Raw genomic sequence first — 16,573 nt, 5'->3', positions numbered from 1 at the left:
ACACTCACACACACACCAAAGCACACAGACAGAAGCTGGTCACAACTGCTGTGCAACTGGGATTGAACCAGGGGGGCTCCCTCTGCTGGCTCAATGCGGTAAAAGTGTCAGAAGCTGTTAGATATCTGCTTTTGACAATCAATTGCACCTGTCATCCACAGGAGGGCGCCTAGCTGGGAAGTCCAGTACATTCCATATTAAAGTTGTTGCAAGTGCATTTTTTGTGTAAAAGACAGACACACACACACACACACACACACACACACACACACACACACACTGTAAGGTCTGAAGTGCAAAATTTGAATTACATTCCTTTGTATCTCTCCCTCTCTCCCTCTCTCTCTCTCTCTCTCTCTCTCTCTCTCTCTCTCTCTGTCAACACACACACACACACACACACACACACACACACACACACACACACACTGTAAGGTCTGAAGTGCAAAATTTGAATTACATTCCTTTGTATCTCTCCCTCTCTCTCTCTCTCTGTCTCTCTCTCTCTCTCTCTGTCAACACACACACACACACACACGCTCAATGGAGTATAAAATAAAGACCGGGGCAGTTCTCTCACTGGAGTCTCTTAGAGTGGAGGCTGCCCTTGCTAGCAAGAAGTTCTGTGTGTTTCTCTTCTCTGAGTCTTTACTGAAGAAGTGTTTTATAACATTTTCCTTAACAACTGACATGTGTTTTTTGTGTAAAAGAGAGAGAGACACACACACACACACACACACACACACACACACACACACACACACTCACACTCAGCGGCTCAGAGATGAGGGAAAAACAACAGAAATCAGGATAGATTTTAATGTCAGGAGATGCCCTGTGATGCTGGGGCCATTGTGTAAGATTGGAATGTGTACCAGTGGCTGGTGGGTGGTCCTTGAAGGTCCCAGGAGGAGGCGGCGAGGAGGCAGCGGGTGGCTGGGCTTGAGCTGTGGATCAGGGACGTCATTAATTCTGCCTGGTGCTGCGTGTGCCCTGTGCAGCTTGGATGTCTGCCGCTGACGCTCTGTGGTTCCTGTTCTGCTGATCTCCTGGTCCACACACGGCTTCAGGGTGCACTGTACAAGGGAAGAAGAAATGCATCATTGGTTACCAAAATAAAACAGTGTCTTTCTGCCTGTGTCATTCTGTTTGGTTTCTTTGAGCGTTTGTTTCTTAAATACACAGCAAGTGTCACTCTCTCTCTCTCTCTCTCTCTCACACACACACACACACACACACACACACACACACACACCAAAGCACACACACACACACACACACACACACACACACACACACACACACACACACACACACACACACACAGACACTGTGAGGTCTGCAGTTCAAAATTTGAATCTCAGAGCTTGGTGTTTTTGTCTCCCTCCAGTGGACAAATGCAGGTATGATGAGGGTTGGTTAGGTTAGGGGGTAATAGCCAGAGCTTGACGGAATAAAATGGAATAACTGGGAAAGTAAGTGTCGTAGAGGGATGAAAGTGGTGTCTACGGGGGGGTTTCGGGGTGCTCCGGACACCCTGGTGAAGACCCCATGTCGATAGCACCAACGGTTCTGGACTTGGTGTAAATGGGTCCAAATTTGACGGAATAAAAAGGTCAAAGTGGCAGATAGGAGTGTCCGATCGGGCCGATTCCACCACCACTGTACTCAGCAGGCCCTGCCGGGTCGTTCGACACGCAGCATGGCAGGGATCGGTGACATAACATGTAGCAGTTTCCCTTCACAGAAGCGTCTGCAGCAGGTGGGTGGAGGAGGAGGCAGCAGAACCAGGCCTTTGGAGCACTGTGTCATCTCCTGGTCCTGATGCTTTGAATCTCCCTCTCTGTCTGTCTGTCTGTCTGTCTGTCACACACACACACACACACACACAGAAGCTGGTCAAGTGCTGTGCAACTGGGATTGCACCTGTCGTCCACAGGAGGGCGCCTAGCTGGGAAGTCCAGTACATTCCATATTAAAGTTGTTGCAAGTGCATTTTTTGTGTAAAAGACAGACAGACACACACACACACACACACACACACACACACACACACACACACACACACACACACAGTAAGGTCTGAAGTGCAAAATTTGAATTACATTCCTTTGTATCTCTCCCTCTCTCTCTCTCTCTCTCTCTCTGTCTCTCTCTCTCTCTCTCTGTCAACACACACACACACACACACACACTCACACACACCAAAGCACACAGACAGAAGCTGGTCACAACTGCTGTGCAACTGGGATTGAACCAGGGGGGCTCCCTCTGCTGGCTCAATGCGGTACAAAGTGTCAGAAGCTGTTAGATATCTGCTTTTGACAATCAATTGCACCTGTCATCCACAGGAGGGCGCCTAGCTGGGAAGTCCAGTACATTCCATATTAAAGTTGTTGCAAGTGCATTTTTTGTGTAAAAGACAGACACACACACACACACACACACACACACACACACACACACACACACACACACACTGTAAGGTCTGAAGTGCAAAATTTGAATTACATTCCTTTGTATCTCTCCCTCTCTCTCTCTCTCTCTCTCTCTCTGTCTCTCTCTCTCTCTCTCTCTCTCTGTCAACACACACACACACACACACACACACACACACACACACTCAATGGAGTATAAAATAAAGACCGGGGCAGTTCTCTCACTGGAGTCTCTTAGAGTGGAGGCTGCCCTTGCTAGCAAGAAGTTCTGTGTGTTTCTCTTCTCTGAGTCTTTACTGAAGAAGTGTTTTATAACATTTTCCTTAACAACTGACATGTGTTTTTTGTGTAAAAGAGAGAGAGACACACACACACACACACACACACACACACACACACACACACACACACACACACACACACTCACACTCACAGGCTCAGAGATGAGGGAAAAACAACAGAAATCAGGATAGATTTTAATGTCAGGAGATGCCCTGTGATGCTGGGGCCATTGTGTAAGATTGGAATGTGTACCAGTGGCTGGTGGGTGGTCCTTGAAGGTCCCGGGAGGAGGCGGCGAGGAGGCAGCGGGTGGCTGGGCTTGAGCTGTGGATCAGGGACGTCATTAATTCTGCCTGGTGCTGCGTGTGCCCTGTGCAGCTTGGATGTCTGCCGCTGACGCTCTGTGGTTCCTGTTCTGCTGATCTCCTGGTCCACACACGGCTTCAGGGTGTACTGTACAAGGGGAGAAGAAATGCATCATTGGTTACCAAAATAAAACAGTGTCTTTCTGCCTGTGTCATTCTGTTTGGTTTCTTTGAGCGTTTGTTTCTTAAATACACAGCAAGTGTCACTCTCTCTCTCTCTCTGTCACACACACACACACACACACACACACACACACACACACACACACACACACACAGACACTGTGAGGTCTGCAGTTCAAAATTTGAATCTCAGAGCTTGGTGTTTTTGTCTCCCTCCAGTGGACAAATGCAGGTATGATGAGGGTTGGTTAGGTTAGGGGGTAATAGCCAGAGCTTGACGGAATAAAATGGAATAACTGGGAAAGTAAGTGTCGTAGAGGGATGAAAGTGGTGTCTACGGGGGGGTTTCGGGGTGCTCCGGACACCCTGGTGAAGACCCCATGTCGATAGCACCAACGGTTCTGGACTTGGTGTAAATGGGTCCAAATTTGACGGAATAAAAAGGTCAAAGTGGCAGATAGGAGTGTCCGATCGGGCCGATTCCACCACCACTGTACTCAGCAGGCCCTGCCGGGTCGTTCGACACGCAGCATGGCAGGGATCGGTGACATAACATGTAGCAGTTTCCCTTCACAGAAGCGTCTGCAGCAGGTGGGTGGAGGAGGAGGCAGCAGAACCAGGCCTTTGGAGCACTGTGTCATCTCCTGGTCCTGATGCTTTGAATCTCCCTCTCTGTCTGTCTGTCTGTCTGTCTGTCACACACACACACACACACACAGAAGCTGGTCAAGTGCTGTGCAACTGGGATTGCACCTGTCGTCCACAGGAGGGCGCCTAGCTGGGAAGTCCAGTACATTCCATATTAAAGTTGTTGCAAGTGCATTTTTTGTGTAAAAGACAGACACACACACACACACACACACACACACACACACACACACACACAGTAAGGTCTGAAGTGCAAAATTTGAATTACATTCCTTTGTATCTCTCCCTCTCTCTCTCTCTCTCTCTCTCTCTCTCTCTCTGTCTCTCTCTCTCTCTCTCTGTCAACACACACACACACACACACACACACTCACACACACCAAAGCACACAGACAGAAGCTGGTCACAACTGCTGTGCAACTGGGATTGAACCAGGGGGGCTCCCTCTGCTGGCTCAATGCGGTACAAAGTGTCAGAAGCTGTTAGATATCTGCTTTTGACAATCAATTGCACCTGTCATCCACAGGAGGGCGCCTAGCTGGGAAGTCCAGTACATTCCATATTTATTAAAGTTGTTGCAAGTGCATTTTTTGTGTAAAAGACAGACACACACACACACACACACACACACACACTGTAAGGTCTGAAGTGCAAAATTTGAATTACATTCCTTTGTATCTCTCCCTCTCTCTCTCTCTCTCTCTCTCTCTCTGTCTCTCTCTCTCTCTCTCTCTCTCTGTCAACACACACACACACACACACACACACACACACACACACACACACACACACACACACACACACTGTAAGGTCTGAAGTGCAAAATTTGAATTACATTCCTTTGTATCTCTCCCTCTCTCTCTCTCTCTCTGTCTCTCTCTCTCTCTCTCTGTCAACACACACACACACACACACACGCACACACACACGCTCAATGGAGTATAAAATAAAGACCGGGGCAGTTCTCTCACTGGAGTCTCTTAGAGTGGAGGCTGCCCTTGCTAGCAAGAAGTTCTGTGTGTTTCTCTTCTCTGAGTCTTTACTGAAGAAGTGTTTTATAACATTTTCCTTAACAACTGACATGTGTTTTTTGTGTAAAAGAGAGAGAGACACACACACACACACACACACACACACACACACACACACACACACACACTCACACTCAGCGGCTCAGAGATGAGGGAAAAACAACAGAAATCAGGATAGATTTTAATGTCAGGAGATGCCCTGTGATGCTGGGGCCATTGTGTAAGATTGGAATGTGTACCAGTGGCTGGTGGGTGGTCCTTGAAGGTCCCAGGAGGAGGTGGCGAGGAGGCAGCGGGTGGCTGGGCTTCGGCCTTGGCCCAGGAACGTCATTTATTCTGCGTGGTGCCGCGTGTGCCCTGTGCAGCTTCGATGTGTGCGGCTGACGCTCTGTGGTTCCTGTTCCTGTCATAAAAGGCCCTGTACAAGGGGATAAGAAATGCATCATTGGTTACCAAAATAAAACAGTGTCTTTCTGCCTGTGTCATTCTGTTTGGTTTCTTTGAGCGTTTGTTTCTTAAATACACAGCAAGTGTCACTCTCTCTCTCTCTCTCTCTGTCACACACACACACACACACACACACACACCAAAGCACACACACCAAAGCGCGCACACACACACACACACACACACACACCAAAGCGCGCACACACACACACACACACACACACACACAGACACAGACACTGTGAGGTTTGCAGTGCAAAATTTGAATTTTAGTGCATGGTGATTTGTCTCCCTCCAGTGGCCCACGGCAGGTATGATGAGGCTTAAATGATAGGTTATGGGGAAAAAGCCAGGAGAGGATGGGACAAAAGTGGAATAACTGAAAAAGTAAGAGGTGTAGAGGGCTGATGTTGGTGTCTAGGTGGGGGTTTTGGTGGGTGCCGGACGCTGTGGCGAAGAGGCCACGCCGATGGCTTCTTCGGTTCTGGAGATATGGCGAATCGGACCAAAAAGGATGGGACAAAACGGTCCCAGTCGGAGAAAGGAAGGTGCAGAGGGCCTGGGTCCACCACCACTGTACTCAGCAGGCCCTGCCGGGTCGTTCGACACGCAGCATGGCAGGGATCGGTGACATAACATGTAGCAGTTTCCCTTCACAGAAGCGTCTGCAGCAGGTGGGTGGAGGAGGAGGCAGCAGAACCAGGCCTTTGGAGCACTGTGTCATCTCCTGGTCCTGATGCTTTGATTCTCCCTCTCTGTCTGTCTGTCTGTCACACACACACACACACACACACACACACACACACACACACACACAGAAGCTGGTCAAGTGCTGTGCAACTGGGATTGCACCTGTCGTCCACAGGAGGGCGCCTAGCTGGGAAGTCCAGTACATTCCATATTAAAGTTGTTGCAAGTGCATTTTTTGTGTAAAAGACAGACACACACACACACACACACACACACACAGTAAGGTCTGAAGTGCAAAATTTGAATTACATTCCTTTGTATCTCTCCCTCTCTCTCTCTCTCTCTCTCTCTCTCTCTCTGTCTCTCTCTCTCTCTCTCTGTCTCTCTGTCTCTCTCTCTGTCAACACACACACACACACACACACTCACACACACCAAAGCACACAGACAGAAGCTGGTCACAACTGCTGTGCAACTGGGATTGAACCAGGGGGGCTCCCTCTGCTGGCTCAATGCGGTACAAAGTGTCAGAAGCTGTTAGATATCTGCTTTTGACAATCAATTGCACCTGTCATCCACAGGAGGGCGCCTAGCTGGGAAGTCCAGTACATTCCATATTAAAGTTGTTGCAAGTGCATTTTTTGTGTAAAAGACAGACACACACACACACACACACACACACACACACACACACACACACACACACACTGTAAGGTCTGAAGTGCAAAATTTGAATTACATTCCTTTGTATCTCTCCCTCTCTCTCTCTCTCTCTCTCTCTCTGTCTCTCTCTCTCTCTCTCTCTCTCTGTCAACACACACACACACACACACACACACACACACACACACACACTCAATGGAGTATAAAATAAAGACCGGGGCAGTTCTCTCACTGGAGTCTCTTAGAGTGGAGGCTGCCCTTGCTAGCAAGAAGTTCTGTGTGTTTCTCTTCTCTGAGTCTTTACTGAAGAAGTGTTTTATAACATTTTCCTTAACAACTGACATGTGTTTTTTGTGTAAAAGAGAGAGAGACACACACACACACACACACACACTCACACTCAGCGGCTCAGAGATGAGGGAAAAACAACAGAAATCAGGATAGATTTTAATGTCAGGAGATGCCCTGTGATGCTGGGGCCATTGTGTAAGATTGGAATGTGTACCAGTGGCTGGTGGGTGGTCCTTGAAGGTCCCGGGAGGAGGCGGCGAGGAGGCAGCGGGTGGCTGGGCTTGAGCTGTGGATCAGGGACGTCATTAATTCTGCCTGGTGCTGCGTGTGCCCTGTGCAGCTTGGATGTCTGCCGCTGACGCTCTGTGGTTCCTGTTCTGCTGATCTCCTGGTCCACACACGGCTTCAGGGTGTACTGTACAAGGGGAGAAGAAATGCATCATTGGTTACCAAAATAAAACAGTGTCTTTCTGCCTGTGTCATTCTGTTTGGTTTCTTTGAGCGTTTGTTTCTTAAATACACAGCAAGTGTCACTCTCTCTCTCTCTCTGTCACACACACACACACACACACACACACACACACACACACACACACACACACACACACACACACACAGACACTGTGAGGTCTGCAGTTCAAAATTTGAATCTCAGAGCTTGGTGTTTTTGTCTCCCTCCAGTGGACAAATGCAGGTATGATGAGGGTTGGTTAGGTTAGGGGGTAATAGCCAGAGCTTGACGGAATAAAATGGAATAACTGGGAAAGTAAGTGTCGTAGAGGGATGAAAGTGGTGTCTACGGGGGGGTTTCGGGGTGCTCCGGACACCCTGGTGAAGACCCCATGTCGATAGCACCAACGGTTCTGGACTTGGTGTAAATGGGTCCAAATTTGACGGAATAAAAAGGTCAAAGTGGCAGATAGGAGTGTCCGATCGGGCCGATTCCACCACCACTGTACTCAGCAGGCCCTGCCGGGTCGTTCGACACGCAGCATGGCAGGGATCGGTGACATAACATGTAGCAGTTTCCCTTCACAGAAGCGTCTGCAGCAGGTGGGTGGAGGAGGAGGCAGCAGAACCAGGCCTTTGGAGCACTGTGTCATCTCCTGGTCCTGATGCTTTGAATCTCCCTCTCTGTCTGTCTGTCTGTCTGTCTGTCACACACACACACACACACACACAGAAGCTGGTCAAGTGCTGTGCAACTGGGATTGCACCTGTCGTCCACAGGAGGGCGCCTAGCTGGGAAGTCCAGTACATTCCATATTAAAGTTGTTGCAAGTGCATTTTTTGTGTAAAAGACAGACACACACACACACACACACACACACACACACACACACACACACACAGTAAGGTCTGAAGTGCAAAATTTGAATTACATTCCTTTGTATCTCTCCCTCTCTCTCTCTCTCTCTCTCTCTCTCTCTCTCTGTCTCTCTCTCTCTCTCTCTGTCAACACACACACACACACACACACACACTCACACACACCAAAGCACACAGACAGAAGCTGGTCACAACTGCTGTGCAACTGGGATTGAACCAGGGGGGCTCCCTCTGCTGGCTCAATGCGGTACAAAGTGTCAGAAGCTGTTAGATATCTGCTTTTGACAATCAATTGCACCTGTCATCCACAGGAGGGCGCCTAGCTGGGAAGTCCAGTACATTCCATATTAAAGTTGTTGCAAGTGCATTTTTTGTGTAAAAGACAGGGTTAGGGTTAGGGTTAGGGTTAGGGGTTAGGGTTAGGGTTAGGGTTAGGGTTAGGGTTAGGGTTAGGGTTAGGGGGTTAGGGGGTTAGGGTTAGGGGGTTAGGGTTAGGGGGTTAGGGTTAGGGGGTTAGGGTTAGGGGGTTAGGGTTAGGGTTAGGGTTAGGGTTAGGGGTTAGGGTTAGGGTTAGGGTTAGGGGTTAGGGTTAGGGGGTTAGGGTTAGGAGAGGGTAAGGTGGGGGCCCGATTGGGTCCCAATGCACAGGCCATCCTTGCTCCCGGCTCAAGGAACCATGTCCCCGATTTGGTGCCCTGAAAAGGGATTGTTTTAGCATCCTGAGCATGAGGCCTCCAGATGGGGAGGGAGGGGAGGAGGGAGGGAGGGAGAGCGAGAGAAAAGGGTGAGGGAGAGGGAGAACGGGGAGGGAGGGGGGGGGGGGGGGGGGGAAAGGAGAGGAGGGTTTTTGGGGTCAAGGGTCAAACCAATATGGGGTTCAAGGTGGTTAGGGTCAGGATTGAATTCAGGGCTGGGCATCAAAGATGAGGTTAAATCCAGCGCAGGTTTCGAGCCGGTTAAGGTTAGGATAAAACCTCATGGTCAGGGTGCTTCAGCAAATATATACAGAGACCGGTGGAATGATGATAACAGCAATAATGATGATGAGTATAACAAGCATGGCAACAAGCATAGCAACAACAAGACACTAATAAACAACAATTATGTACACTGTGTGGATTTTATGTCCCTTTAAAAACTTTTTTCATTTAACCCCTTAGGGTGTACAGTGTCTAATTTGGCAATCCAGCCTCTTTCAGCCTTCCTCCTCTGCTGAGCTGTCCATCTGGGGTTTGCCTGTATCACTGTTGCTTTGACCGATTTCCAGCCGTGTGACAGGAAGTGTTTCACCAAATGTGTGTGTGTGTTCCTTTTCCTTAACACATTGTACCTGTGCTGGGTGAATCTGGTCAGAAGTGTGTTGCCTGTCTCACCAACATATTGGATGCCACATTGGCTGCAAGTAATCACATAAATACAGTTCCTGGAGCGTGGGGTACCGTTACATTGTGAGTGGAATACATTTCCATTTGAGAAGCTGCGCAGCCATGTTTGGTGCTTAAAAAATTGCCCCTGGTCTCTGAGTTTGGGCTCAGAGAGAGGTGAAAGTTTTGCCTTAATGAGGAAATCCCTCAGGTTTTTATTCCTCTTAAAGGCCGCTATCACCTTATGATCACCCAGTAATTGGGTTTTCTGGACAAGATCTTGAAAGTTGTTCTTAATCACTCTGATCAGTTTACATGTTGATGGGGCATATGTCACAATCACTGGTAGGATAGGGGTCAGATCAATAGGTTTGGTCTGTAGGAATGATTTAAAACATTTCCTAAGGAAAGAACGACAGTACCCCCTAGTGGCGAGAGCTGCAAATAGAATTTTGGTCGCTGCTCTGAAATCACTCCGCTGGGTGCAGATTCTGTGGAATCGCAATAATTGGGACTTAATTAGACCAGCAAAGGTATGTTTCGGGTGGAAGCTTGTTTTATATAACAATGCATGCGTGTCCGTGGGTTTGAAAAACACTTTAATGTCCAATTTGTGGGTCTGTGAAAAATTTGGGCCTTTAAAGGTGGTTGTGTCCAAGAAGTCAATTGTAGAGTCGCTAATTGTGGATTTAAGTTTAATTGAGTCATTGTGATCATTCAGAGTGGTTAGAAACGTTTCAAAATCTTGTTCAGAATGAGGCCATACTCCCCAGATGTCATCAAGAAACCTGTAATAATACAGCGGTTTTTTATTACATTTTGCCAGGGCTGCAGTTTCCCATTCAGCCATGAATATGTTGGCGTATGCTGGGGCAAATTTCTTACCCATGGCTGTCCCTTTTATTTGTAAGAAGTAGTCCCCGTTGAACTCAAAGTCATTTCTTGTCAGATTGATTTCCAATAATTGCAATAATTCTTTTTCTGGCCTTTTCTTTTCTGGATATTTGTGGAAAATATTCCTAATGGAGTTCATTCCCTCCTTAATATCAATATTGGTATAAAGGCTGTCAATGTCAATCGAGAAAAGAAATGAGTTTGGGGGTACCTCTGCCTGTTTCACCTTCTCCACAAAGTCATATGTGTCTTTAATATAACTGTCATGCTTTGTGGACAAGGGGTTCAGGAAAAAGTCCAGATATTCTGCTGTGTGGTATGTTTCACTTTCACAATCAGATACAATGGGACGCCCGGGAGGCACCTGGAATGGTACAGACCACTTTGCCGGGTCTTTGTGGATTTTGGGAAGCAAATAAAACAGCCTTCCTCTTGGCTCAGAGGAGCCCAATAAATAGTTTTTCTGTTTCATATTAATGAATTTCTTTTGATAAAGATTATTAATTATTTTCTCCACAATAGGCAGTGTGTCCAAATAGATGGGTTTCTTCAATTTTGAGTAGTATGTTGTATCATTTAGTTGTCTGTAGCCCTCCTGTATATATTGATCTCTGTCCAGGATGACCACAGCACTTCCTTTGTCTGCCGGTTTTATAATTATTTGTTTATTTTCTCTTAGTTCTTTTAGAGCTTTGGTTTCTTCTCCCTTTAAGTTAGGTTTGATGCGGTCAATGTGGAAATGATTATCAAAATATTCATAATCAGCTTTCACCAAGGTGGACACCTCATGTGGAAGCTGACCCAAGGGAGGAGACCAATTAGATTTGGGAGTGAAGGGTTGGATTTCTGTGTCAGATTTATCTCCATAATGTATAGCCAATTTGACCCTTCTGTGATATTGTTGAATGTCGTATCTACATTGTAATAGGAAATTTTTATTGTGGCCCTTTGTGGGAATAAAATTAAGGCCCCTACTTAAAAGGGTCCGCTGAGCAGTGGAAGGCTGAAAGTGTTTAGATAAATTGATGACACTGTTGCAATTGACATCACTTACCCCCTCCCTGTTAGCTGGGTTCACGGGGATACAACATTTACATAGTTGCTCCAATGCTCCAACATACACATCGCTGTCTTATCAGTCCAATGGATATTGTCCTTTTCTGTGTGGAACATTGAATCAGGAAGAGTGGGTATGTGTTCGTCCAGACCTGCAATAAAAGTGTTCAAATGTAGCAGTGTTTCCTGCTCATTCCGGGGCAGAGTTGAGGAAAAGTTAATAGCTGGAATGTAGATGTCGGCCTCAGGAAATCTTTCCTGGGCTGTCTGCAGTGCCTTTTTCAGCTCTGTGACCGGTGTGTCTTTGTCTCTTTGTGACCTATTGTTTAGGCCAAAAGATAACACCAGTGTTTCCAAATCTTCGTCGCAGGTCGCTTTTTCCAAAAGGGCTTGTGCGTGGCACCATTTCGCCCCGGGAAAACTGTCAATTTGTATTCCTGGTGCTGAAAAGGATGGGAGTTTACACACATTTGAGTCACCCATGATGAGTGATGTTTCTCTGATGTGAAGACTCCAGTCTTCCAGTTTCTTCTGCGTGTTCGGGTGTCTTGTTGGAGGGTGCGTTTGCTGAATGGGTGTACCTGGTGAAGAGGGAGGAGACAAGGAGGATTCCTCAATTCTCCTCGTTTGGAGGCGGGTCTGCACGCAGGATTTCAGTTTATCCTGAGTGGTGCGTGGCAGGCTGGAGCGTGAAGCTGTCGGGGATTTGGGCGCTGTTCTTCTGCCTCCCTTGGATTTGGTGGGGGTGGATTCCCCCTGTGTGAGGTCCATTACCTCGATCTCCATGTTCTCAGAAGGCTGTGGAGGCTGAGTGGGTGGAGGTGACTTCTCCCCAGTGGGGGTCACGTGGAGAGCGTCGAGGACCCTTCTCACTCTCTGGTCTTTAGATGACATTGGTTCAGGCTCTGGTTCAGGAGGATCTTCCTGAGGGGTGGTGGTGGGCCTCAGGTCACCGTTCTCCTCCACCAGTCCCTCTGTGAGGGGTGACCAGTCACCTCTGATGGGGTCAGTCATGGTCGTCGCTGTCACCATGGTTACAGCGCTCGCTACAGGCGGAGCATGGATCTGCGCAGTAACTTTAATGGCCCGGCTGGTGCTGGGCTGTGGTGTGGCAGGTCGCGTGTGGGAGGAGGCTGGCTGCAACACCTCCACCGGAGGTTCGACAGGGTCGGGTTGTATCAGGTCCTCCCTCGCCTCTGGTTGTCGTCTCGGCTTGCCGGCTGTATGGTCCCGCTCTGCCGATCTGGTGTCTGCCAGCCTAGCTACGATGACTGCCTCGGTCTGTTCTAGCGACTCAGGCTGGAGGCGGCGGCCCAGGTTGCGTTTGGCCCAGGATGTCGCCACTTCAAAGGGTCCCCTCCAGTCCTGCTTAGGGAACTCAAAAAGGCTTTTTAATTCCTCCTCCATCGCCTCAGAATAATGTTCACGGAGGATTGAAACAGTGTTGTGCGCCCAGTTTTGAGCATTACCCTCAATCAGCGCCTGTGTCCGTTCATTTGGGACGGCCGGCTTAACAACAGTCATCAAGTTCTGGGCTATTTTATTCAAAGAGGGCGGGTATGCATCCCTTGAGACATTTTTAAGGTGGTGGACTGATTTAATGAGTCTATGAATAATACGCACTTTGATAGAAAAGTCTGGGTCATCAGACGGTATTTTGTTCGTGGGAGGCTCAGATCGCTCGGATCTGGCGTGTTTCACATACCGTCTATTCTGGGCTGGTCTCTGTTCAAAACGCCGCTCTCGGTGACGGGCAGTATGGTGGTCCGCAGTCGTTCGCCATCTCTGCTGGTTTGGCTGCCATGTGTGCGGGATTTCTCTCACCTCCCGGTGGTCCCGTCCTCTCACTACCGATGCGTAGGTCCGGCGCCCATTGCGGGACGGGTAGCTGGTCCGTCGGGGTGACCTCCGGTCGCTCGTGAAGTAGCGATCTCCCCGTGTGTCCTGGGCTTGCCCCCGTTCAAACCGCTGCTCTCGTTCAGTCCGATCTCTGTGTTGGGCAGCATAGCGATCCTCAGTCGGCCGTTCTCTCCGCTGGTTGTGCTGCCATACGTGCGGGATTTCTCTCTCATCCCGGTAGTCACGTCCTCTCACCACCGATGCGTAGGTCCGGCGTCTGTTGCGGGACGGGTAGCTGGTACGCCGGGGTGATCTCCGGTCGCTCGCAAAGCCGCGATCTCCTCTCCGGTTTCCACGTCGTCGGACGGTGGTCCACCGGTCCTCTGCTGTAAACGTGGGCATGTTTGCGGTCTCACTCGTGGCTTCACTCGTGGCTTTAACTTAACTAACTGGTCACTTGTGACTGTGCTAGCAATGTTAAGCAGCTGTGCGCAAACTGATGACACTCACGTTTAACTTAGTACATCAACTAGGAGCTTTATTTTCGCTCAGTACAAAAGTTCAAAAGTGAACAAATATACATAAAAGTAAGCCAATAACGCGACGTTTCGGTTCGCATGAACCTTCTTCAGGCTGGCTTACTAGAAGAATGAATACAGCATAACAAAATCTCAGTTATGTTCTGTGTGTACACTGCGCAAGTCCAAATTCAAACTTTGCGGGTCTCCTCGACCAATGAGAAGAGCATCTGCTCCATGAGTCAGAGGTCCCTTTAAAGTTTAAATTGATTGGATGCTTACTTGTTTGCAGTGTTCAGGAGCATTTTGGCCCACCGTAATTTGTGAAGAGGAATACAGTTTTCACAAAACATTACTCTCCATATGAGAGTTAAATAAAAATCATCACAAACAAAATGGCGTTGATGATATATACAATCAAACAATATGTACACCGGATGACAGTAATCTGTGTATAGAAATATACAGTTTCCACATAAAGTCTTTCTCCATATGAGAGTTAAAAGAACAGTATCACAATTCGAATTATGTTGATAATATGTACAGTTATTGAATATACACACATATATACAGTGCTTTGTGTAAGGACAGAGGGCTCCAGGAGTGGGTGGACAAGGGGCGCAGGCCGGTTAGGAGAGGGTAAGGTGGGGGCCCGATTGGGTCCCAATGCACAGGCCATCCTTGCTCCCGGCTCAAGGAACCATGTCCCCGATTTGGTGCCCTGAAAAGGGATTGTTTTAGCATCCTGAGCATGAGGCCTCCAGATGGGGAGGGAGGGGAGGAGGGAGGGAGGGAGAGCGAGAGAAAAGGGTGAGGGAGAGGGAGAACGGGGAGGGAGGGGGGGGGGGAAGGAGAGGAGGGTTTTTGGGGTCAAGGGTCAAACCAATATGGGGTTCAAGGTGGTTAGGGTCAGGATTGAATTCAGGGCTGGGCATCAAAGATGAGGTTAAATCCAGCGCAGGTTTCGAGCCGGTTAAGGTTAGGATAAAACCTCATGGTCAGGGTGCTTCAGCAAATATATACAGAGACCGGTGGAATGATGATAACAGCAATAATGATGATGAGTATAACAAGCATGGCAACAAGCATAGCAACAACAAGACACTAATAAACAACAATTATGTACACTGTGTGGATTTTATGTCCCTTTAAAAACTTTTTTCATTTAACCCCTTAGGGTGTACAGTGTCTAATTTGGCAATCCAGCCTCTTTCAGCCTTCCTCCTCTGCTGAGCTGTCCATCTGGGGTTTGCCTGTATCACTGTTGCTTTGACCGATTTCCAGCCGTGTGACAGGAAGTGTTTCACCAAATGTGTGTGTGTGTTCCTTTTCCTTAACACATTGTACCTGTGCTGGGTGAATCTGGTCAGAAGTGTGTTGCCTGTCTCACCAACATATTGGATGCCACATTGGCTGCAAGTAATCACATAAATACAGTTCCTGGAGCGTGGGGTACCGTTACATTGTGAGTGGAATACATTTCCATTTGAGAAGCTGCGCAGCCATGTTTGGTGCTTAAAAAATTGCCCCTGGTCTCTGAGTTTGGGCTCAGAGAGAGGTGAAAGTTTTGCCTTAATGAGGAAATCCCTCAGGTTTTTATTCCTCTTAAAGGCCGCTATCACCTTATGATCACCCAGTAATTGGGTTTTCTGGACAAGATCTTGAAAGTTGTTCTTAATCACTCTGATCAGTTTACATGTTGATGGGGCATATGTCACAATCACTGGTAGGATAGGGGTCAGATCAATAGGTTTGGTCTGTAGGAATGATTTAAAACATTTCCTAAGGAAAGAACGACAGTACCCCCTAGTGGCGAGAGCTGCAAATAGAATTTTGGTCGCTGCTCTGAAATCACTCCGCTGGGTGCAGATTCTGTGGAATCGCAATAATTGGGACTTAATTAGACCAGCAAAGGTATGTTTCGGGTGGAAGCTTGTTTTATATAACAATGCATGCGTGTCCGTGGGTTTGAAAAACACTTTAATGTCCAATTTGTGGGTCTGTGAAAAATTTGGGCCTTTAAAGGTGGTTGTGTCCAAGAAGTCAATTGTAGAGTCGCTAATTGTGGATTTAAGTTTAATTGAGTCATTGTGATCATTCAGAGTGGTTAGAAACGTTTCAAAATCTTGTTCAGAATGAGGCCATACTCCCCAGATGTCATCAAGAAACCTGTAATAATACAGCGGTTTTTTATTACATTTTGCCAGGGCTGCAGTTTCCCATTCAGCCATGAATATGTTGGCGTATGCTGGGGCAAATTTCTTACCCATGGCTGTCCCTTTTATTTGTAAGAAGTAGTCCCCGTTGAACTCAAAGTCATTTCTTGTCAGATTGATTTCCAATAATTGCAATAATTCTTTTTCTGGCCTTTTCTTTTCTGGATATTTGTGGAAAATATTCCTAATGGAGTTCATTCCCTCCTTAATATCAATATTGGTATAAAGGCTGTCAATGTCAATCGAGAAAAGAAATGAGTTTGGGGGTACCTCTGCCTGTTTCACCTTCTCCACAAAGTCATATGTGTCTTTAATATAACTGTCATGCTTTGTGGACAAGGGGTTCAGGAAAAAGTCCAGATATTCTGCTGTGTGGTAT

The sequence above is a fragment of the Aulonocara stuartgranti genome (genome assembly GCF_965226115.1).
Source record: "Aulonocara stuartgranti genome assembly, chromosome: 19".
Taxonomy (NCBI): Eukaryota; Metazoa; Chordata; class Actinopteri; order Cichliformes; family Cichlidae; genus Aulonocara; species Aulonocara stuartgranti.
Note: the sequence above shows the minus strand (reverse complement) of the source record.